Here is a 23,603-nt window from a genome sequence, read left to right on the forward strand (position 1 = left end):
ATTTTTGTTTATCAGCCGGATGCCTCTTAGGAGTTAATGTCTCCCAGTATCTCATAGACTTTCTGAAAATACTTGTTGTTAGGCCCCTCTATAACAGTCCATTGTGTGTGTAAAAGTCCCTTGACAAAGTTAATTTGGCTTGCACACAGTGCTGGGGGAATAGAATCCTGAAAATTAACATAGATTAATAGATACTAATTATTATTATTATTAATTAATAGAATCCCTGAAATTAACATAGTGGGTTTAAAATTAATGGATTTTTTCCCCATGAACATACAGAATTTGCTTTGTTACATCTGTAGGTCTATTTAGCCTTATATGTGTGTGTTATTCAAACAGATAGTGTTACTGAAAGCGAAAATTAAAGGATTTTTATAAAGATTATAAAATCAACCTGTATAATTTTTTCTTTCTTTTTCAAAAGGAAGGTGTCACTGAAATGAAGGTTTCAGAGCTGTAACATTGACATCAAAGGAATACTGTATTGGACCTGAGGATTAGCGAAAGCATACAAAAGATTTTTTTCCTTTCCTTCTTTTCACAGAAACAATTTTGTGAACCTTTTGTTATGTGTATGACTGAGTTCCTCTCTGGTTTTGGTTTAAATTACTTTTTTATGTATTTTTTAAATTTATTTTCAATTCTCTATTATTGTTTGTTTTTGTCATATATGTTTATTCTTTAAATAACTTTGTGTTTTTGGACACTTATGTATGGATCAGTTTTCTGCCATGTCCCTTGTGTTTTATGGGTGGCTCCTTAAGAGGTAGGGACACCTGTCAGTCTCTGTTGAAGGGCTGCTTCCAGCCCTATAAAGGCTCATGGGATATGCAGTTTCTTTGCAGTACATTTGTATGAAATGGCAGTTAGTGAATTTTCCTCTTATTGTTTATTTTTGTTCTTTGGATATTTTTCAGTTTATTTACATTTTTGTTACAGTTTACCCTATAAAACCCAGATATTAAAAAAGGATGTAGTAGAAGGTCATAAAAAATTGAAAACTGTAATTTCTGCATTTATGTTTTAGTTAGTTTTTAGGTAAATGTAATATTTCAATGTTAGGGAGTAGTTGAGAGCAGAATTTCTGTATTTGTACTGTCCAAACAAATAAAAAGAACAACTAAGGGTTTAATTGCAAGTTTGACTGCTTATGTACCTCCATAAGACAATATATTGTGAGCAATAATTGTACAACAGTTGCATTTTAGTGACTCATAATGTATTAATAATAATTTAGAAAAGGGTAAAATTGTACTTAATCTAAATCAGCTTAATGAAAATTGTTATAGACCCAGTGTTTAACAGCGTTCATTTACAGTCATAGTCCCAAATACAGTTCTTTTCATCTGAAAAATCACCTATCACCTCATGATAATCTCTTCTGAGCATTCAAAGGGCTCCTTGATTTCAAAGGGCTTCTTGATGCTTGTGTTACTGGGTTCTTATTGCAACCCCCATTTAAAAACATTAACACCTATACCTGATCAATGCAACAACCATTCTCCCGAAACATTCAGAACTTGTTTCTGCCTAATGCAACAAGCACCTGTTTGGGCAAATAAACAAAGTCCAGAAAAAATCCCAGTGTCAGTATTTTTTTAAATAAGATACAGATAGAGTTTTAAATACTGCTACAAAAAGATCTTCAAATACTGCAACCAAAAATAATTTATTCCTTTATTTAATTTTGGTCAAAACTCCATATTGTAACAAAGAAAACTGAGGAAGAAACATGAGATTAAGAGGTCACATTAATTCAGGACTAATATAGGTATTGCACATAAAGTGTTTTGGTATGCTTTCCACATTACAAATATAACCTCTGTTTTAAAAGTAGTATAAAGGAAACTAGATAAAGAGTCAAATGAACAACAAGGAACAAGCAAGTTCTATGTGATGCTTTGAAGAAGTGGCCAACACAAAAACCTAATGTTTTAGAAAAACAACACAGACATATCAAGCTGAAAATCTAATTTGATGAATATATTCCACAGTAAGGAAGTATCTACACACTCTAGACATTGTAATAAACAAATTATTAAGGGTTTAATTTCTGTTTAGCGTTCTATGACATGGTTACTGTGGATTGCTTTTTTAGGAAACTCCTTTTTTCTTTGTCTCTTTTGTGCTTTTGTTCTGTACAGTATTTCACTTTTTTTGCAATACATATTTTATTTATACATATTCTTTGTTTGCCCTTTCATCCTCAGTGGAGGTGTATGGTCATATTTCCTGTGGTCGGGTTATGAATATATTTTGTGAATTTTACTTATTTTTGATGCCAAAGCCCTTTTCACTTGGTGTAGACCGAAGCCACCTATTAGAGTAGGCAGTCAGGCTACCTGTGAGTAATCCTTATCTGGGTAGGCTAGTGAGAAGTCTGGCCTGCTTTTTGTTTCTGTTTGAAGCCTCGCACCTTTTTTCTTTTTTTGTGTGTGAGTCACAACTATTGAAAACTGAATTTAGAATGTTACCTAGCAAGGTCTAACAGTCTTGCTAATTCCAACAGGGAGACTAAAAAGGATCAACAAAGACATTACACAGCAGAGTGTTATCATTTTTTGTTTTCTGTACTCAATCAAAATGATTGGAGATAGAGGATCATGGCCCATCATCTTAGAAGTCCAAATCACAAGAGATAACAAGAATAAATGAAACACTAGTAGAAGTCAAACTGTATGATTTTCAAAATACTCAAAGAATGAATGAGTTTTCCAGTTAATGTGGGCCAGTCAGGCAGTTCAAGAAGTTAATGCAGTTTGTGCACCTCCAATCACTGTACACCACTTATTTGCTGAAAAGTTTGCTGGAACTTTTTAGCTACTCGCCAAAATTTACTTCAGCAATTATAAACCCAGAAAATGTTCATTAGTTTTGAGTTTTTGCTTATCATTTTTGACAGGTGTTTCCTATTAGTTATTAATTATTAGAACGTAATAAAATGCCACAAGCTTGTTATTAGCTTAATGTCTCTAGAGTGAATGAAATATTTTATGTAGGTTGTCTATCATTACATCATTATGTATACTGAGGTGAAGCACAATTTAAATCAGTGGTAAAGCTAGCTAACCCTATTTAGAAAAGAGAAACATAGCTTGGAGTTTAGAGGTTTTTGCTTAAGTACTCAAGTAAGATATAGAAAACACCCTGTTTGAGATCTGGACCTGCAGCAGTGCTAACCACAATGCTACATTACTACCTCTTTTAGTTTTTAATTTATGGCGAGTTCTCCATTGAAGAATCTAGTCCAATCTGTTTCAAAAATAAGAATGAAAGAAGAAAACAAATTAATAAATTTCTTATTTATAATAACTGACGACACATTGGTTAAAACCCTTTTCTTCAAGAAAAACTGTGGTTTGAGAGGTTTAGCAATCGGGAACATTAAATCATTAAGCTTAATACTGGGATAGAAATAGACACAGGCCAGATTTGAAGATAAAAAAAACACAAAGTCTACTTATTATGGGCAGATTATCTTTTTTTCCCTTCAATATTTAGAAAGACTCCACAGATTTATTTCCATGTGGCTGCTTGTTGGTCTAATTTCCTGTCAAAGCAGTTGGCACTAAAATATTTTATTAACATTGAATGGCCTTGCCCCTTCTGCTCAATTTAAAGCTGAAGGGGAAAGTCGAATCAATTGATTCTGTTACTGTATTTCAGGGCATTTTGTGGTGGGACATGCTCTGAAAACAAAACGCCCCTTTTGCTTGATATTGCTTTTCCCATATCATTACAAGCTCTACTCTACTTCATGCCTTTCTGAAACAATTAATGTGAAAGGCTGATGAGGGGTGGATAGGCCCCCCTTCCCTACCTTCAGTACAGACTCTGGTCACCTTGCTGGGGGCAATGGGCAAGTTTACTTATAGAGACTGAGTAACATAGTTTTAACCAGTGTGCCCATGATGATCCGACCTTTGTGATCCTCCATCATTGCAAACAGTGGGCCCTGTCCTTGGTAAGACCATGCATTCCATGTTGCTGCTTGGAATTGTTAATGTAATATTTGATAATAAAGTTGAAATAACTTGTTTGAGCTTAATCAATAATACTGGTATAACCTGCTGTTTTTTTTCTAATTGTGATGATTCCAGCATGACATATTTTGAAACAACGTATATTTAATCTTTTATGTAACAATTATGTTTTCTACTACCTGAGGCAATTCATTGCTTAAAGGCTATGAAATGTCAAATTAAAGCTGTTTCATAAACAAATCCCTTTTTTGTATTGTACTGGTTTAATGGAGGGGTGTGTAATAAATTTCTAGCTGCAGTAGTGCTGCAGAAGTAGTAGGAAAAAAATATTAGAAAATTATACATTGAAAATTAAAAAAAAAAAGATGCAAAATGTTTCCCTTATAATTTAGCATGCCAGATTTTGTTTTGCTTTTATACTGGAAGATCGAGCCAGAACTGATTTCAAATCAATGTGATTCTGTAACAGAGAAAGCCTATAATACTAAATAAAAGTAATGATGCAAATTGTCATTACTTTGTACATTTTTATTATTTATAATATCTACTATTAGCATTATATTTGTATGCTTATTTCTTTTATTTTTAGTTTATCTTGTTCCTCTTTTTATCCTTAATCTAAAAGTAATTAACTGTAAATAATTTGTATTCCCTGGATTATTACTGTTGAAAAGTAACACACGTATGTCTGCAAAGATCACTGCTTTATTTGATGCTCAAAACATTACTAGAAAGCAGCTGATTTGTTTCCTTTATCTCTGGGCTCCTTGATGTTTACTTTAGTTTCAGTCAATTATTGATAATCTGTTACAGTAAAGAGTGTCTGTCTCATTGATAATCCCATCATATCTCCAGGAATTAAAGTATCTGAGAAAGAGGACAATGCTGTAGTTGTTTGAAACAAGAAGATAGTTTACTAGATACCAGATAATTTTGTGAAAATCACTGTTAACAGCTTTATTTGAAATGTGTGCTTGGTTATTTTCAGGTAGTTGAAATATTTCTTAACTTTCATTTTTTCATGATAACACAATGAAATGTTCACTCTATGCGGGTTCTATGTTGAGAATCTCATTTTACACTAATGTAATGAAAACCACTATTAATAGTTATTTAAAAAGCTGAATGCATTTGTGTACCCACTTTAAAGTGTTGTTGCATATTTTACATTTATAATCAAAATTGTCATAACAGATGAAGCATAATAAAATGCTAAATAGCTTTTATTTTGTAAAACAATACTTGATTCTTGTTTCAAAGAATGTAGAAAGTGTCACCTTTGGTTTTATGCTGCATATGTTTGAATGTTATTAATTATACTCTGTTCACATTATATTTATTCATTAATAAATGTAATTAATTATTAAATACATGAATCATTATTCTACAATGTTTTGTACATTTCAGGGTTACAGGCAGCTGGATACTATTCTAGCAGCATTGAACTTAAAAGAGAAACTGTCCCTAGATGGGACAAATAAGTAAATAAATAATGTGAATTTGGTTTTGATAATCATGTATTGTTGAAGATCGTGGTAGGGAATTGAAATTTTCTTTGTATGTGACCTTATACAATGATAGTTTAAAAAAAGGTTTGTTTCTGAGTTAACACTTAAAATCTGTTTTAATAAAATGATATTTAAAAGACACTGGATAGAAGCTAAGAATAATGAGTGATGGAAGTATTTGTACCATGAAAAGTTTGGCTATTGGAAATTTATTCATTAATATTAGTACATTATTTCGTAGAACCTTGTTATTATTTTGTGCATATATGGTTTATTTGGTAATTAAGAAGCATTTTTACATTAAATAACTTGAAAATCTGTTTCTGATTGATGCTTGGCTTGTCCGCCCATTAGAGCGGCAAAGTCCTTGATGCAGTCTGTTAGCCTGTGGGCAACCCAATTTGTACTGTAGCCTTTTTAAATAAGAGCTGTTTTGTAGGATGACAAAAGCATCAGTGCTGAGGCATCCTACTACAACAAAATAAGGATTTAGGGGATTTTTTTTTCTAGGTCATGTGTTGTGATACCCAGACCACATGATCATTTAATGCGACCAATGAGACTTTGTGGATCTGTCAGATTTGGGAGGGAAAAAAACCTCATTTTTTTCTGTGGTGTTTTTTCTTTAATCTTTTGTGAACATCAAAAGTGGTGACCATCTGTCTAAAGCAGCACAAAGGTAATGCTGTCACATATCTATCTATCTATCTATCTATGTATGTATGTATGTATGTATGTATGTATGTATGTATGTATGTATGTATGTATGACGGGAAAAGTCTATGTTTAAAGATATTTTGGCATTGATTTTGATATTGTTTATCTTTAAAACATGTCATGGACATTAATGATTGTTAGTATTTGTAGTGTGAATTGTATTGGGGCATATGTAGCCTTCAAGGGTTATGAATTTTATATATGTAAGTAATATTCAATAATTTTGATCAACCATTTTCTTTAAATAAAAAGTTGGTTTATTTTGCTTTACATTATAACACTGTTTTTAAAAATATGGATAATACCAGATATTAAAGTTGTTGGAAGCCATTTGCCCTTCATTTTAAAATTGACCAAAGATGCCAGTTAACAATAAGATACAGTAATTACAAATATAAATATAAATATTAGAAAACTATTTTATGGGATTTCCTTTTTGCATTGTAAAATTAACTTAAAATTAACTGTTTGTTAATTATGAACATATTATATAAAAATTATAACCTAAAAAATAATCAATACATTGCTGTTTTGTCTTGTATTATAAAAATATTATAGTGGGCTGAGTTTCCTTTTGCTGATTTTTTTACGTTTTGTAAATTTTATAGTATTTTTATGTGCTACTATAAATAATATATTATTAACAATGTCTTATCTTTTTCATCTTTGATAATTAAAATAAAAAAATTAAATGACTGGCCGTTATCAGTGGAACTAGACAAGATCCTTAGAAATGTTGTAGTCATATTGTCTTTTTAATTTAAAGCTTTGCTATGAGAATAATTAAAGTTTCTTATCGGCCATTAGAAGAAGTCAAAGAAAAGGCAAATTTATTGTTAAAAAACAGTAAATAAAATAAAGTTATACTGTCATTTTTCAATAGCAAATTAAAAAACATGCATATACTGTACCATTGAAGCCCATGAATCTAAATGTTCGTCTTCAAGTAGTTTTGTTGGGAAAGGAGTTACATACTGCATTTTCTGTTTCAACAAATCAAATCAGTTAATATCAATTTTTGTAGCTTTTTGATTATTTTGTAGGAATTTACATTTAAAAAATCAAATATGCCATATAATACTGTTTTTTATTTTTAATGCTTATGTGCAAGACCTAATAAGTAACAGGGCTATTTTGTTAACATTCTAAATGTTGACAGATATATGTTAGATTGTGTTACCCCATTTTTATAAACTATATTCCCTATGTCAACTCTATGAGCCATATTATTGTATCTTTTTTAAAAAATGTGTTAAGTAATATTGTCATTTACAAATATACTTTTCATGAAACATTGTTTTACATTTTCCATAGCAGATGTGTGTAATGGTTATAAATATGGTGGCTTTTCATAGAAAATGCATTCAATGAGGTTTTTTTGAAATACAATCAAAATTTTTGCATGTTTCTAAAAAGATGTTTTAGGTACAATCAGTCATACAAGCACACAATTTCCTAATAATTTAATTTAATGTACTCATCTAGCAGACAAGAAAAGGAATTTTTTTGTGAAGATGAGAGTTTATAAAAATGTGAAATTGTTTGCTTTTAGTAATACTGTTCTTGCTTGTCATTTTCTGTATTCTGGCTTTCACAAACTTTATACTGTACTTATTTGTTCAGGTCATTATTCGCTGCTCTCACCCATCCTCGATAATCCATAAATCTGGATTTGTGGGAGAAAATGTGTAGAGCAAATGTTGTTGTTGTTTTTTTTAATTAACAGATATTTCAATGAAGAAATTATAAACTAAGCTATAAACAGATTTATTTATATATGCATTAGCGGTAAATATATTTATATATGTATAAAGTGAGTTCTGATGACCTTACTAAGACTGATCAATTGCTACTTGCAGTGTATTCCTAGATTCATTTGGTTTCATATTTCTTTTGTAAAGAGTGAAACATTTCTTCTTTCCTTTTATCCATTATACTAAATAATTATAATTTGTAATTTGTTATGAGTGGCAGATATAATCAAAGTAAACAAAAATCCTATTTTTACAGAGAGAAATGCCATAACCTCTGATGAATTTAAATGATCAATTTATATTTAGCATTGCTGCAGTTTCAAAAATCTCTATTACTTTTGCTGTACTAGCTTTGGTTCTATGACTAATATAGCTTAAAGCAAACAGAAAACAAGGACTTTGGGAGACTGGAAGATGTAGGCATGTTCTCTGTACCTTCATGGGCTTTAAGACTTATTCAGCATGAGATCCCAGCCCCTTTTGATTATAATTTAGTCTGAGGTTTAAGGCTTATCTTGGGTGACAGTTTTAGAGCCTGCTGTCAGAGCATGTAGGGAATGTGCTCCGCAAGGATGGATCCTACAACGAAAGGGTCCTCCGGAATTATTCGCATTTCACTATACACGTCACCTTTCCTAACATGAAAAGAGGACAGCTTTCAGAGTGTCTGGGTAAGAGAAGAATAGGACAAAGGCCACTGCACACCCTGAAGGATTCACTGTTCTTACCACATATTCCACAAAAGTCAATCCCTTTTCTTTCAGATGGTGCTTAATATATGCATCTCTAATGTGCAATATGAAGAGTTGCAATTGCAAACAAAAAAGTCATTTTCACTCTGCATTATTTAATATACAAGTTCCCATTTACAGTATTGTAGCCTATTGCAAGAAATACTTTAAATTAAAGTTTATTTATTTGAATATAGAATATAAGTACAGAGGATGAAAAAAACAATAGATACACCTAATAAGTTAGTAATATAAAGGACCTAATAAGGAGTAGGGCCACACTTTGCCTCTACTCCTTCTTGGAATACTGACATACAAGTCCTAAACTGTGTAAGTAGGATATTGCCCCATTTTTCCTAGAAAAAAAGATAAAGGATAAAGAAATTTACTTTGCACTCTTTTTGTCAAAAGGTTCAGGGATGCTTAATTGATCTTGATGTTTTCAAAATGCTTCTTAAATTAGCTTAGCTGTATGTATGGGTCATTATCATTCTGGAATACAGGAGCATCTTGACAGTGTAATTTTTGTACAACAGCAAGCTGAGCCTGTAAAATTCCTGCCCATGAAAGTAGCACAGGAGACACAGAAATCCCTGGAATCTGTATTGGAAAGAATTTCATCCTCTTAGACTGCCCAGCACATACTGTACATATAGTATATTCCTAAGAAGGTTGGATGGCCAGTTGGTCTTGGTCATCCGAGTGACTTTACAAGATTCCAAATGTAACACTGACCATGGTCTCACCATTTCCTCCAGAAATTCTTTTGATTTTAGTTTTTGTTTTCCTCTGCTCAATTATTACTAGCCATATCTCAGTTATAATGTTAATTGATTTATATGTTTACTAGCCATGTTACCTGACAGGTAAAAGAATACATTTTAAAATCTATAATAATAAAAGGCAAAGCCCTCACTGACTGACTGACTCACTCACTCACTGACTGACTCACTCATCACTAATTCTCCAACTTCCCGTGTAGGTGGAAGGCTGAAATTTGGCAGGCTCATTCCTTACAGCTTACTTACAAAAGTTAGGCAGGTTTCATTTCGAAATTCTACGCGTAATGGTCATAACTGGAACATATTTTTTTGTCCATATACTGTAATGGAGGAGGCGGAGTCACGTATCGCGTCATCACGCCTCCTACGTAATCACGTGACCTAAAAACAAGGAAGAGATTTACAGCACGAGTCAAACGCGGGAACGAAGGTAAATGACGTTAATTTTTGACTGTCTTTTAATACTGTGTAAGCATACATATTAACACATGTGCAATTAAACGTGTGCATTTACGGGGTGATTTCTCAGGCTTAAAAGCTCGCCTTTTATCAAACGCGGGAACAAAGGTAACTGACGTTGTTCACTGTCTTTTAATACTGTGTAACCATACATATTAACACATGTGCAAATAAACGTGTGCATTTACGGGGTGATTTCTCAGGCTTAAAAGCTCGCCTTTTACTAAAAAGGTAAATGCAAAACTATTTTCAATCATTCTATGATCTGCTTCTCACAACTGAAGGCACCGTGGCTGATGTTACGTCACTTGCTGTCCGACCATAAGCTTTACCTGGTAGGTAGCCGGACACTCACTTCACTCCCTTTCGGGAATCGAACCTCTGAGGTTTTCTTTTGTTCTTAATTAAAATTTAAAACCAATACTTCACCGCTGCTAAGCCCCTGTAGCGCTGACGTCTGAGGTTCGATTACCGTAAGCAAGTGCAGTGAGTGTGTAATTACATTCACGGCATTCGTAGTCTGATTCACAATCTGATTGTATGGGTGCTTACTTCCAGGTAACGCTTACACTTGGCCACCAAGTCAGTTCGAAGTGATCACTCGAGTAAAGGCAGCTTCACAAAAAAACTGATCCTTAACAAACTGTTATTAGTATATTTTCCCTCAATTTAAAAACGTTTTATTTTCTTCTTAATAAAAATTTAAAAGCGGTACTTCGCCGGTGCGAAGCGCGTGGATTTGACCGACTGACACATACAGACATATTCATGAGTGCAGGTACTTCGGAAAGAAAGCACCGCGTAAACCTAAACTTTAAATTAACTTCATAGACCTACAAAAGGTTGCCATTCATTTGAGGCAAGTTTGCTTTTCTTCTGTACAACTATACGTTGCATTCTCAAAAGAGTGTGCTTGCACGGCTTCGGATATAGATATATATATATATGTATGTCTATATATAAATATGTAAGCTTATAAGTACTGCCTTACTTCTCTTTAAGAAAGGAACATGTAATGATACTTGATTTAAACGATTCCATGTCTTCCTGGGTTTGCGTAGCTTATTGTCTAAAAAGGAGAAACCCTCATTTATAAAACTTTGCTGCAGATGACTTAGCTTATTGTCAATATCTTTACACGTTTTTTTAACACTTATTGACTGAAACGTGCTTTCACGAAAAAAGTTAGGGCTTTGCTACAGGATACACCCTCCACAAGTTAAGCAAGTAAAAATAAAATATATATTTCTGTTTTATTTAAACCTTTTAAGTTCGTATGCATAGCCCCATTTGGCTGTTTAATTTTTTTTTTTTCTTTCTTCAGTAATATTTAATCTCCTTAAAGAAAAAGAACATATCCATTTTACTTTTTTTTTATCTCTGTAGTAATATTTTAGTGTAAAAGAATAACCAGTATTTAAACTTTTTATGTTACTTTATACATTTATTTTACACAATGTTGAAAAATTAATACAAAACCTACATATTTTGCCAGCTGCTGCTTTCATTTTCAATAAAATGAAAAAAGCTCTCCAAGAGAAAACGTCAATAAAGAAGAAACAGTTTGCACTATCTAAAAATCAGAAACCCTCATTTATAAAAGTTTGCTGCAGATGACTTAACTGAAAATAAATGAATAGTTCCTATGTGTATAATACATATTTATCTATTTTACTTATGCCTTTATTCCACCAACTTACAACATCTGAGGTACAATTTGTTACATTACTTTTGTTTTTTGCACAACATGCAGGTGAAGTGACTTCCTCAGGGTCACACAGTGGTGTCAGTACCAGGATTTGAACTGACAAGCTCCGGGTTTGCTGAAATATTACTGAAGAAAGAAAAAAAACGAAAACGGGCAAATGGGGCTATGTATACAAATGTCCATCCGTCCATTATCCAACCTGCTATATCCTAAATACAGGAGCCACTAAGTACATATGTATATATACAGTATATATATATATATGTGTGTGTATATATATATATATATATATATATATATATATATATATATGTGAATGTATGTATGTATATATGTATGTCTATATATATATATATATATATATATATATATATATATATATATGTATATGTAGATATGTAAATTTGTATATGTATATATATGTTTATGTGGATGTGTACATGTGTATATACGTATGTATATGTGGATGTCTATATGTATATATATATATATATATGTATATATGTAGATATGTGTATATGTAGATATGTATATAAGTATATATGTTTATGTATATATATGTTTACATAACCTCTTTAACACACTACTTCTCCGCTGCGAAGCGCGGGTATTTTGCTAGTATTTGATATCTCTTGGCCTACGTGTACCTTTAACTCCTTTCCTTGGTATTCCCATGTGTCTGAACCTCTCTTGCCCAGTGCTCCCTCTGTTGAGTGCATTCACTCAGACTTTGTCATTTCGAAGGCACCTTTCTGTCATGGAAGGTGAGTCTGCGTGCCTCCCGCACCTCTGCTCCTCCCCATGTGTCTCAGACTTGCTCTACTTTTTTCAATCACATCCCCAAAGTCAAATTAACCAGTCAGATTGCTAAAAGGGACACACACACACAGACCTTAGCTTTTTATTACACAATAAGTGTTAATCAAATTGAAAATGCCCTGGTTTACTTTGTGTTTAACTTAATTCGTTTGTTCATGGATGTAAGTGGTGAATGCTTGCACTGCATCAATGAACTTGCTCAAGTACTCTGAGACTGTAGTCCATGGTTCATGGTTGGTCTTGCTCTCTTTCTCATGGGTGGGGGTTGATTTGAACTTAGTTTTGTCAAGTTTGACTTGCTTGTATGGAATGTTACTTGCTTTTAATAAATTCAATAAAATATAAAAAAAGTCATAAAAATAAACTGAATTAAACTGAATAAAATGGCTGTATATTTCTTGTCATTTATAAACCCGTTTAGAGCAGTCATCAGATTTAATGATGCACAGGAGATAGCAGCCCATAGCATTATTGGAAACAAATGATTTGTGACTGACAGTCATGCCATACATTTTAGTTTAGAGTATATTTTTGTGACATGTATCATCTTCTCTGTAAAGTGTCTGTTTATCCCTATTAATGAGACTTATTTGTGACAACCTTTTCTCTTGGCTGTTTGTCAATATTTGGCTTACACAGTTACAGTGCATCCGGAAAGTATTCACAGTGCATCACTTTTTCCACATTTTCTTATGTTACAGCCTTATTCCAAAATGGATTAAATTCATTTTTTTCCTCAGAATTCTACGCCTGGCATTCACACCAAAGAGTTCAATCTTTGTCTCATCAGATCAGAGAATTTTCTTTCTCATGGTCTGAGAGTCCTTCAGGTGCCTTTTGGCAAACTCCAGGCGGGCTGCCATGTGCCTTTTACTAAGGAGTGGCTTCCGTCTGGCCACTCTACCATACAGGCCTGATTGGTGGATTGCTGCAGAGATGGTTGTCCTACTGGAAGGTTCTCCTCTCTCCACAGAGGACCTCTGGAGCTCTGACAGAGTGACCATCGGTTCTTGGTCACCTCCCTGACTAAGGTCCTTCTCCCCCGATCGCTCAGTTTAGATGGCCGGCCAGCTCTAGGAAGAGTCCTGGTGGTTTCGAACTTCTTCCACTTATGGATGATGGAGGCCACTGTGCTCACTGGGACCTTCAAAGCAGCAGAAATTTTTTCTGTAACCTTCCCCAGATTTGTGCCTCGAGACAATCCTGTCTCGGAGTTCTACAGACAATTCCTTTGACTTCATGCTTGGTTTGTGCCTCTGACCATGAACTGTCAACTGTGGGACCTTATATAGACAGGTGTATGCCTTTCCAAATCATGTCCAATCAACTGAATTTAACCACAGGTGGACTCCAATTAAACTGCAGAAACATCTCAAGGATGATCAGGGGAAACAGGATGCACCTGAGCTCAATTTTGAGCTTCATGGCAAAGGCTGTGAATACTTATGTAGATGTGCTTTCTCAGTTTTTTTATTTTTAATAAATTTGCAAAAACCTCAAGTAAACTTTTTTCACGTTGTCATTATGGGGTGTTGTGTGTAGAATTCTGAGGAAAAAATAATTTAATCCATTTTGGAATAAGGCTGTAACATACAAAATGTGGAAAAAGTGATGCGCTGTGAATACTTTCCGGATGCACTGTATTATTTTTGAGGCTGTTCCTCTTGATGCATTAAATAATAGTGTAGTTTTTCTAACTGATTAACCTGCAATTTGGATACTAACTACCTGCTCTCCTTGCATCTCTATTAGTAGCATCAAGTTGTTTTGAAAACTCACATGTCAAAGTGCTAATAATCAGAGCCCATTTATAGTAGGCACATGGTGCTGACTGACAATCAACCTAATATGAGTCGCTCTTTTACCTGCATTTTTAATTATGATGTAATTATTTCTATGTTAAACTCTTTTTCATGTGGTATTTCCTTTATTTTGTCCACCCTGTAACTATTCCTGTTTCATTTTTTTCATTTTATATAGAGCTAGAGGCAAATAGAGGAGTATGTGTGAGTGCACAGTATGTATGTACATTGCTCTTCTTAGTGTTGTTTCTATATGGATCTTAAACTTTGTTTTTTATGTCTGAAATAAAGTCCCATAAGGCTGACATCACACTGTTTGACTCAGGGAGTATGTTGTGCTTAAAACCTGCAGTTGCAGATTCTTGTTGAGTTGAGGATCGCATATTACATGAGTAGAATCTCAAGGGATGTGATGAATCATGTGAATTCCTCACTGCTTCTCCACACAGTTTTAAATTTCCAAAGTATCACAACCTCACCGTATTTAATAGTCAACAGACAGCAACAAACAAACAATCTTCCACAGATGTGGCAATCGTGCTTCCGGACACACTTCGGCATATCATCCCGTTGGGTAGGGGTTCCCCAAAACAGTTCAGAAACTTCACAATATGAAGAAGAAGAAAAGGATGTTTTGGCTTCTGATTGATAACTGTGCTGTCCACGACATGCTTCCACATTTAGATAATATTCGCATTGAATTCTCCTACCCAATTTCACAGCAGTGCTTCAGCCATTGGATTTGGGCATCATTCACACCCTGAAAGTGTATTATCACAAGGAAATGCTGAGGAAAAAGTCTCATCAGGCCTAACTTGTAGACAGGGAGGAGATGAAAATGAACATGAAAGAAGCTATTGAGAATGATTGCAAATGCCTGGACGCAAGCTAAAGAAAGCACTATAGTGACAAATACAGAATCTCAATACTATGAACATTTTCATTACAACAAAAATATTTTTTAGGTCCTGGCACTTCGTTGTAACAGAATTTGACCTGTAATTCAAAAAGAAATGGAGGAAAACTAGAGGTGCGACCTGAAACAGGTCCATGGTGAAACGCAGAGGTTTTCACCTACTTACAGACTTGATAGTTGAACTAGAAAATGCATTCTAATAGAATGGGAAATGCAAAATACTGTAAATCTAATGTTTGTTTGATTTAAATGCATACAGTGATTAATGACATGTAATTGTATATACTTGCTGGGAGGAAAATATCAGTTATCAAAACATCAGTTACTAACAGAACAGGATGTTTTGGCAATATTTCATATTGCTTAATTTATACTGTGAAAAAGCAAGCAGCTAAAGTAGCTATTGACATGAATTAAAGTTAATTTAAAGTTTAATGCGTATTTTTCACTGTTTTGCCCGTAAAGTTTTTTTCCATTGTATTTAAGGTCATGCTTTATCTCAGCATGGAAATGGATCTTATGCAGAGCATTGATATTCATAGGACACTTCATTAGATGTTATTTAAACTGTCATTTATAATTTGAATTCTGGTAAAAACAATGTTATGTTACTACATTTATTGTAATTCAAGTTTCTTTTTTTTGGTATTAAGATAAGAATTTATCTGGAGCCATTGAACTTTCATAACAATTTGTGCTTTTACAGATAAAAGTGTAAACAATATATGAATGGTATGTATAATATAGAATTTTTAAATTATTCAATTTTTATTTGCATGCATAATGTGTAAAATGTACGTATTATTTCTTCCCAGAATACTGTATATAATAGGAATCCTAAGCAAGTAGGCCAAATAGTGAGTTCAAAAATAAGAGAGAGCTTATTTCCCTTGACATGCTAAGAGGATTGCTATTCAGGCCCCATGGAGGGTAAGACCTGAGATCATATCTGAGAGTAGGAGTAACTCAAGCAAAAACAACAGACCTACAAACCAAACCATATTAAATCAGTCTCATAAGTTGGATTCACAATGTTTGAAGCATGGAAGAGGCTTCTGCACTGGACAGCAAAGTTCAGTGAGGGATAATGTAACAAGGCCCACATGATCTGAGCCTATTATAAAATGAGCAATCATAGCACCTGAATAGTCACTTGAAGAAAAAAAGAAAAGAGTTCTCCTTTAGTGTGGCTAGCTAAGAGGTTTGCTCAGCTGTTATTGCTATTGGCATAACCCAGGTTTGCATTCCAGAGATATGTACAAGTTAAAAAGGAAAAGTACAATTCTAAATTGAATGCATTAGTAAGGTCATTTACAAAAATGAATGAATATATATATATATATATATATATATATATATATATATATACATATATATATATTCTTCATGGCATAGATTCAAAAAGGTGCTGGAAATATTCCTCAGGAATATTGGATCATATTGAAATGATAGCATCATGCAGTTGCTGCAGATTTGTCAGCTGCATATCCATGATGTGTTTCACCCATTCCACCACATCCCAGATGTACTCTATTGGATTGAGATCTGATAACTGTGAAGGCCATTTGGGTACAGTAAATTCATTTTCATGTTCATGAAACCAGTTTGAGTTGATTTGAACTTTGTTACATGACGCGTTATGCTACTGGAAGTAGCCATCAGAAGATGGGCACACTGCAGTCATAAAGGGATGTACAAGACCACACTCAAGTAGGCTGTGGCATTTAAATGATGCACAATTGGTATTAAGGGGCCCAAAGTGTGCCAAGAAAGTATTCCCCACACTATTACACCACTACTAGCCTGAACCATTGATACAAGGCAGGATGGATCTATGCTTTGATGTTATTAATGCCAGATTCTGACCCTACTATCTGAATGTTGCAGCTGAAGTCAAGACTCCTCAGACAAGGCAACATTTTTCCAATCTTCTATTGTCTAATTTTGGTGAGCCCGTGCAAACTGTAGCCTCAGTTGCCTGTTCTTAGCTGACAGGAGTAGCACCCAGTGTGGTCTGCTGCTGCTGTTGTCCATTTGCTTCAAGGTCTGAAGTGTTGTGCATTTAGAAATGCTCTGCTGCATACCTTGGTTATAACGAGTGGTTATTTAAATTACTGTTGCCTTTCCATCAGTTCAAACCAGTCTAACCATTCTCCTCAGACCTCTGGCATCAACTGCATATTTTCCCCTTTTCCAGACCCATTCTCTGTACACGCTTGAGATGGTTGTGAGTGAAAATCCTAGTAATTCAGCAGTTTCTGAAATATGTTCAAAGTCACTTAAATCTCCTTTGTTCCCCATTCTGATGCTCGGTACGAACTTCAGCAGGTCATCTTGACAATGCCTACAGGCCTAAATGCATTGAGTTCTTGCCAGGTGATTGGCTGATTAGATATTTGCGTTACTGAGCAGTTGAACTGGTGTATTTAATAAAGTGGTTGAGTGTGTGTGTGTAGAGCTCGCGCTCTCTCTTTTTAATCAGAGTATAGAATCCAGTCAATGATACTTCTGGCATATTGATCTGGTCAGTTAAGTAGTAGAGGGGGTTGTTAATTAGTTTCAGCTGCTTTGGTGTTAATGAAATTAACAACAGGTGTACTAGAGGGGCAACAGTAAGATGACCCCCAAAACAGGAATGGTTTAGCAGGTGGAGGCCACTGACATTTTTCCCTCCTCTTTTCTAACTGTTTCTTCACTAGTTTTGCATTTAGCTATGGTCAGTGGCACTACTGGTAGCATGAGGAGATACCTGGACCCTACAGAGGTTGCACACGTAGTCGAACTTCTCCAGGATGGCACATGGGTCAGGGTCTGGGGAGGCATATCCATGGAGGGAAGCACAGACCTCCACAGGCTGGACAACAGCATCTTGACTGCCATTAGGTATCGGGATGAAATCATTGGACCCATTGTCAGACCCTATGCTAGTGCAGTGGGTCCTGGGTTCCTCCTGGTGCACGACAATGCCCGGCCTCGTGTGGCAAGAGTATGCAGACAATTCCTGGAGGATGAAGGGATTGATACCATTGACTGGCCCCCACGCTCACCTGACCTAAATCCAATAGAACACTTCTGGGACATTGTTTCGGTCCATCCGACGCCACCAGATTGCACCTCAGACTGTCCAGGAGCTCAGTGATGCCCTGGTCCAGATATGGGAGGAGATCCCCCCAGGACACCATCCGTCGTCTCATGAGGAGCATGCCCCGACGTTGTCAGGCATGCATACAAACACATGGGGGCCATACAAACTACTGAGTATGATTTTTGAGTTTCTGCAATGAAATTTCGGCAAAATGGAATAGCCTGTCTCATGATTTTTTCACTTTGATTTTTGGGGATGTCTTTGAATTCTCTGTAGGTTGATAATTTTCAGATCCATCAAACGATGTGGCATCCTTTCATTCCTAACACATTTCCCAGTTCATATCAGTATAGATATCCAGCATGATTTTTTTCCCATTGAGATCTGATGTGGTTTCAAAGTGTTCCTTTAAAGATCAGCACTTTTTTGAAAAAGTAAAGTAGGGCATCATTCTTTAATGTTTAAATTTTTTTTTTTTTTTTTGGAGAGGCGTAAATACAATCATAATGTACTATAGGCCTCTCACTGGACAGTCTCTCAAGAATCTTATTTTCTTGAGGTGCTCTAGTACTTAAAAGCTATGATCTCATGGGGACAGAAATAAACAGTTGTATTATGAGGTATAGGTGGTTTTGGCCAAGAAGGCAATGGAATCACCCGGATTAAAACTGCAGATTGACTAACTAGTCTTATTAGTGTGTCAGCCAAACTTTATTTTATATGACACTCTTAGTAGCAATGACCATCCTAAGGTCCTATACAGGGTAAACGTGATCATTGTATTATACAAGGGTAAATCAAAAGGTAAAGGCAATTTGAACATGGTATATGGTGGTAACCGTAATGGATAGAAGCTGACACAACACCATGCATTTGTAACCGCTTATGGGTAGCTCGAGCAGACACAGCTCTGCCATTAGTCTAGTTGAAGCCAAGGTCAAATGAACTTTGATGTTCCACTGCGGGATTGCACCATTGTTGAACAATAGACCATAGTAAGATTTCTTTGGGCAGAAAAAGTGAAACCAGCTGAAATTTGCACAAAGATGTTGGCTCAGTATGGAAGTGCAAACAGCATGACTCAATGAAAAGTTTACAAATGGGTAACAATCAGTCTATTATTGTTTACTATTGAATTACCCATACAATGTGGTTTTAGAAAATGTGTCTCTTTTCAATGTTTACACATAGAATTTTATCATTGCTTTAAGCAAGCAAGGCGAAGTCAGCCTTGAGAACCTTTACATATGAGCTAAGACCACATGCCTTATTTATGTTTTCAAGGAATTTTTTAATCATTCTCATCCATCCATCCATCATCCAACCCACTATATCCTAACACAGGGTCATGGGGGTCTGCTGGAGCCAATCTCAGCCAATACAGGGAGCAAGACAGGAACAAATCTCGGGCAGTACGCCAGCCCACCGCAGGGAACACACACACACATCCACACACCAAGCACATACTAAGGACAATTTAGGATCGCCAATGCACCTAACCTGCATGTCTTTGGACTGTGGGAGGAAACCCACGCAGACACGGGAAGAACATGCAAACTCCACACAGGGAGGACCCGGGAAGCGAACACAGGTCTCCTTACTGAGAAGCACCAGCGCTACCAATGCGCCACCATGCCGCGCAACTTTAATCATTCTATTTTCAAATTTAGATTCCGTAGCAAATTCCAGTCTAGTCTAACCCTAAACTAACCATGACATATTAGACGGTTATGGTTGCCAATTTAAAAAAAGAAAAACACTCATTTTGTATAAAATGTAAAAATTACATTGCTGAATCCTGCATCACAAGTGCTAAACACACTGAGAGACTGTCGCTTAATCGATCATTGTTTTTAACATTATGACCTATGACTGAACAGGTCCTGGTAAGCTGGTAATGGTAGAAGTTGGTTCAGAAAAAAGATTGTTAGGTAGAAGTGTACTTGTAGTTTAAAAATAGTTTTAAAAGAAGATATATTCTTAAAAATATTGCTCTGTTGTTCCCAGAGACAGTGTTATAAATCTAAATATTTTTTGCAGTAATGTTATAAATAAAAAGTCCCTGATATGTCAGCCTCAATGTTATTAAACAATAAAAAATACTGTATTATTAATTTTTTTTTGTTTTGAGTCGGTTTAAAGTACAAGCTTTAAATAGGCAGATGACGATTGTTCAGGAATATTTCTGGAAGATGTGCACCATTAAGGAACTGGTGTCATGTTATAGCCTTAAATAGAGGTGAAAAGCATGAAAACTGATGTCTATTAGAACATTTCACTACAGTAATGGAGCTTCTGCAAATGAGATTTTCATTTTATCATATTTTTTTAAAATAATTAAGACATCACAAGTTAGACTATAATTAACCACTTTACAATTGTTTTTTTACTCATTTTGTTCATTTGCATATACTGTAAGTTAACTGTTTAAAATAATGAAATAGTGATTATGTTTTGGGTCTGACATTTTGATGATAGTGCTGTTCGTTCTTGTGTGACTCCCAAGTACCAGTTGTTGCAGTCATAAGCTGCTACAGCATCTTTGATTTAATTAATGGAGCCATATTTCTGTGTCTTCCCCATAAAAACTCAGTAAATATGTTTAGCTGCAGAATATTGTCATAACCTATAAACTGCTGTTACAAAATATGTTGAGTGATGTTTGACTCAGCTGTTCAGTTTGATAAAGATTTTTACTTTGTCTAGAAGTATCTGCTTGTATTACTACCTGGGTTATTTATCCCATCCTGAGCCTGTAGGATGATAGCCTAAATATTCCTATAGCAAAAGCATAAAGAAAAATAAATATTCTAGAAACATGAGTGACAAACTTTACTAACACTACCAAAACTACTTTTCTACTATTCACTTGAGAAATACAGATCACACTCACAAAAATAAATAACAGAATGGAAAATAAATTATTGTACATCAGAAAACATAAATCCATAGCTATTTACAAATTCACATAATGCACTGCAATTCCCTCACACGATCACGATACCAGACAATCTGTGTTAAACAGCTAATACACTAACACCAATTATACACTGTGTTTTATGCAAGTAAAAATTCCTTTAAAAAGTGTGCATTTTAATCTTCATTAAATGAGACGGAATACGGAGCACAACACTTACAACTCAAAAGAAACAGTTCTCTACCATATTTTCTTCAGATCAACAAGCCTTTTCCCAACTACAGCAAAACATATCATACTGTTAGTGTCCTGCAAGGCAAGGTTGTTTCTCCTGTCCTAGGTGGCCTTCTCCAACTTTCCTCAGGCACTGAGAAAAATGTCTTTTTTTTCCTATCTTATCCACCAACTCTGTTTAACCCTTTCTTTCCTGCAGATTCTCTTCTTGCATTTCTTATTGGTTAGACATCCACATGACAAATGTTGCATGCTAACAAATGATTCCTTTAGTTTTTAAATAATTTCCTGTTGACCATATGGTTTTGCAATCCAAATACAGATGGGAAAACAATGTGCAAGTATTATTAACAATCCAGCAGCATTTGAAAATTTTGCAGGTGCTGAATATTTTTGCAATGCAACATATTTTAAAATACTTGATGAAATATTATCTATCTCTTAAAACTCTTAGTCCATTTCAATATTCCGGTTATTAACAATAATGAAAAAGCTTTGAACACTAGTGTGGAGACTGTCAGCAGATGGAAGAATTTCCAGGGCAAGAGATGTCATGTCTTTTATAGACAGTTCTGGAAAGGAAAAGTTGGGTTAATTTCTTTGACTGTAGTCCTTGCAGTAGTCATAAGTATCTGTAGTCGAGAGATGTAAAGGTATTGGACAGTTTGAGGTGTTGCAACCAGATTGCTGTCAGGATCAAGTTATATATTGTTCTGAATAAATCTATTTTACATTTTGGATTATTATCATTATTTGTTGTGTTTAGCATTGTTGTTTATTTTTATTGTTATTTTTCTGATGTCAACGTGCTGTCATTTTGTTTAATTTTTTTATGGATGCTGCCATACTGTTCATGACAGTGATACCTGTTGCTAGTTATATAGGACAAAGGTGATCTGGCGTGTGATATCATCCTGTCCATTGTAAAACATGTACTATATACATAAACTGATTATTTTCTAATCTTCATGTAAAAACAATCTTGCACAAGGACATTTCAAAAAACAGAAAAGTTTTGTTTGGTTTTGACATTGTAAAGTACTTTGTCTATGAATTTTGGTTTGTGTTTTAGTTACAGTTAAAGATCTTTACCAGTCTGAAATAATTACTATTCTGAAGTCCATTTGACATACTTATCTTTCCAAACAAACTGTGGACAATCCTCTTCAATTGTGGTGAAGGTGAAGTGAGTTTATTAAAATTTTTGGCTACAGAGCTTGCTCCAGCTGTGGTAAATTATACTTCTCTTCCTCTACAGAAAAGGCTATACTGAAGCCTTCAGATTCTGGAGGAGCAAGGTATTTTGTGCCATGGTCACTACTGCATATATTTTAGTTCCTGATTTTTGAGACAGGTCCTTGCTAGCATCACTTGAATTGTTTCGAGATGGGTACAGAACTCTGTCAAAAGTTTCTCATCTTTTTCCTTCTTGTGTTAGTGATTTTGTCGAAGATTGGGAGAGTTTGGGAAATTTAGGTTCCAGTCCTTTTCAAGGTATTTTATCCTTCTTGCCTCACTGGTTATTTCTATGTACATCCTAGAGCAAATTTACTGCAGAGCTAGATGTAGCTGAATTTAGAATTGGCATCTCTTAAATGTAAAGCTATGATTGTTGTGTTCCCAGTATTCGGTGATTGGCTCCTTACCAAAAAGAGGTCCCTGGAAGGACAACCGAGGAACTGGCAAAAGGGTCATGGGCACCCTAGGCTCAAATGATGTGTATGGGGAGCATAGGCTAACCTGTCTGGTCTGATCCCACAGAAGAGCTACTGTAACACAAATTGATGAAAAATGTAATGCTGGCCATTAAAGAAAGGTGTCAAAACACACCGTACATCACAGCTTGCTGCATAGCTGCAGAACCATCAGAGTGCCTAGGTTGATCCCTGTCCACCTATAAAAAATGCTTAAAATGGACATCTGTGCATCAGAACTGGACCATGAAGTTATGAAAGAAAGGGGCCTGGTTTGATGAATCACATTGTTTTTTTAGATCATGTGGATGGCCGGGAGCATGTACATCGTTTACCTGAGGAAGAGATGGCAACAAGATGTACTAGTGAAAGAAGGCAAGCTGGCAGAGGCAGTTATGATGCTCTGGGCAATATTCTGCTGGAAAACCTTGGTCCCAACATTCATGTGGACTTTACTTTGACATGTACCACCTACCTAAAGATTGTTGTAA

The 23,603-nt window shown here is 35.0% G+C and overlaps 1 protein-coding gene across 17 annotated transcripts in view; it reads left to right on the forward strand.

Moving 5' to 3' along the window:
* Nucleotides 1-23,603, forward strand: part of LOC114656134 (poly(rC)-binding protein 3) — a 366,542-nt gene that overhangs the window by 240,572 nt on the left and 102,367 nt on the right. For 4 of the 17 annotated variants that reach the window (XM_051931204.1, XM_051931205.1, XM_051931206.1 and 1 more), the window contains exon 1: nucleotides 3,919-3,967. The exons of 11 other annotated variants lie outside the window; for them this stretch is intronic. The gene's annotated coding sequence lies outside the window, so the exon portion shown is untranslated. Of the gene's footprint in view, nucleotides 1-2,942; nucleotides 3,968-6,056; nucleotides 6,174-23,603 lie in introns of those variants that run through there. 2 more of the 17 variants (XM_051931192.1, XM_051931193.1) reach the window with 2 other exon arrangements.

Source organism: Erpetoichthys calabaricus, chromosome 8 (assembly GCF_900747795.2).
Source record: "Erpetoichthys calabaricus chromosome 8, fErpCal1.3, whole genome shotgun sequence".
Taxonomy (NCBI): Eukaryota; Metazoa; Chordata; class Cladistia; order Polypteriformes; family Polypteridae; genus Erpetoichthys; species Erpetoichthys calabaricus.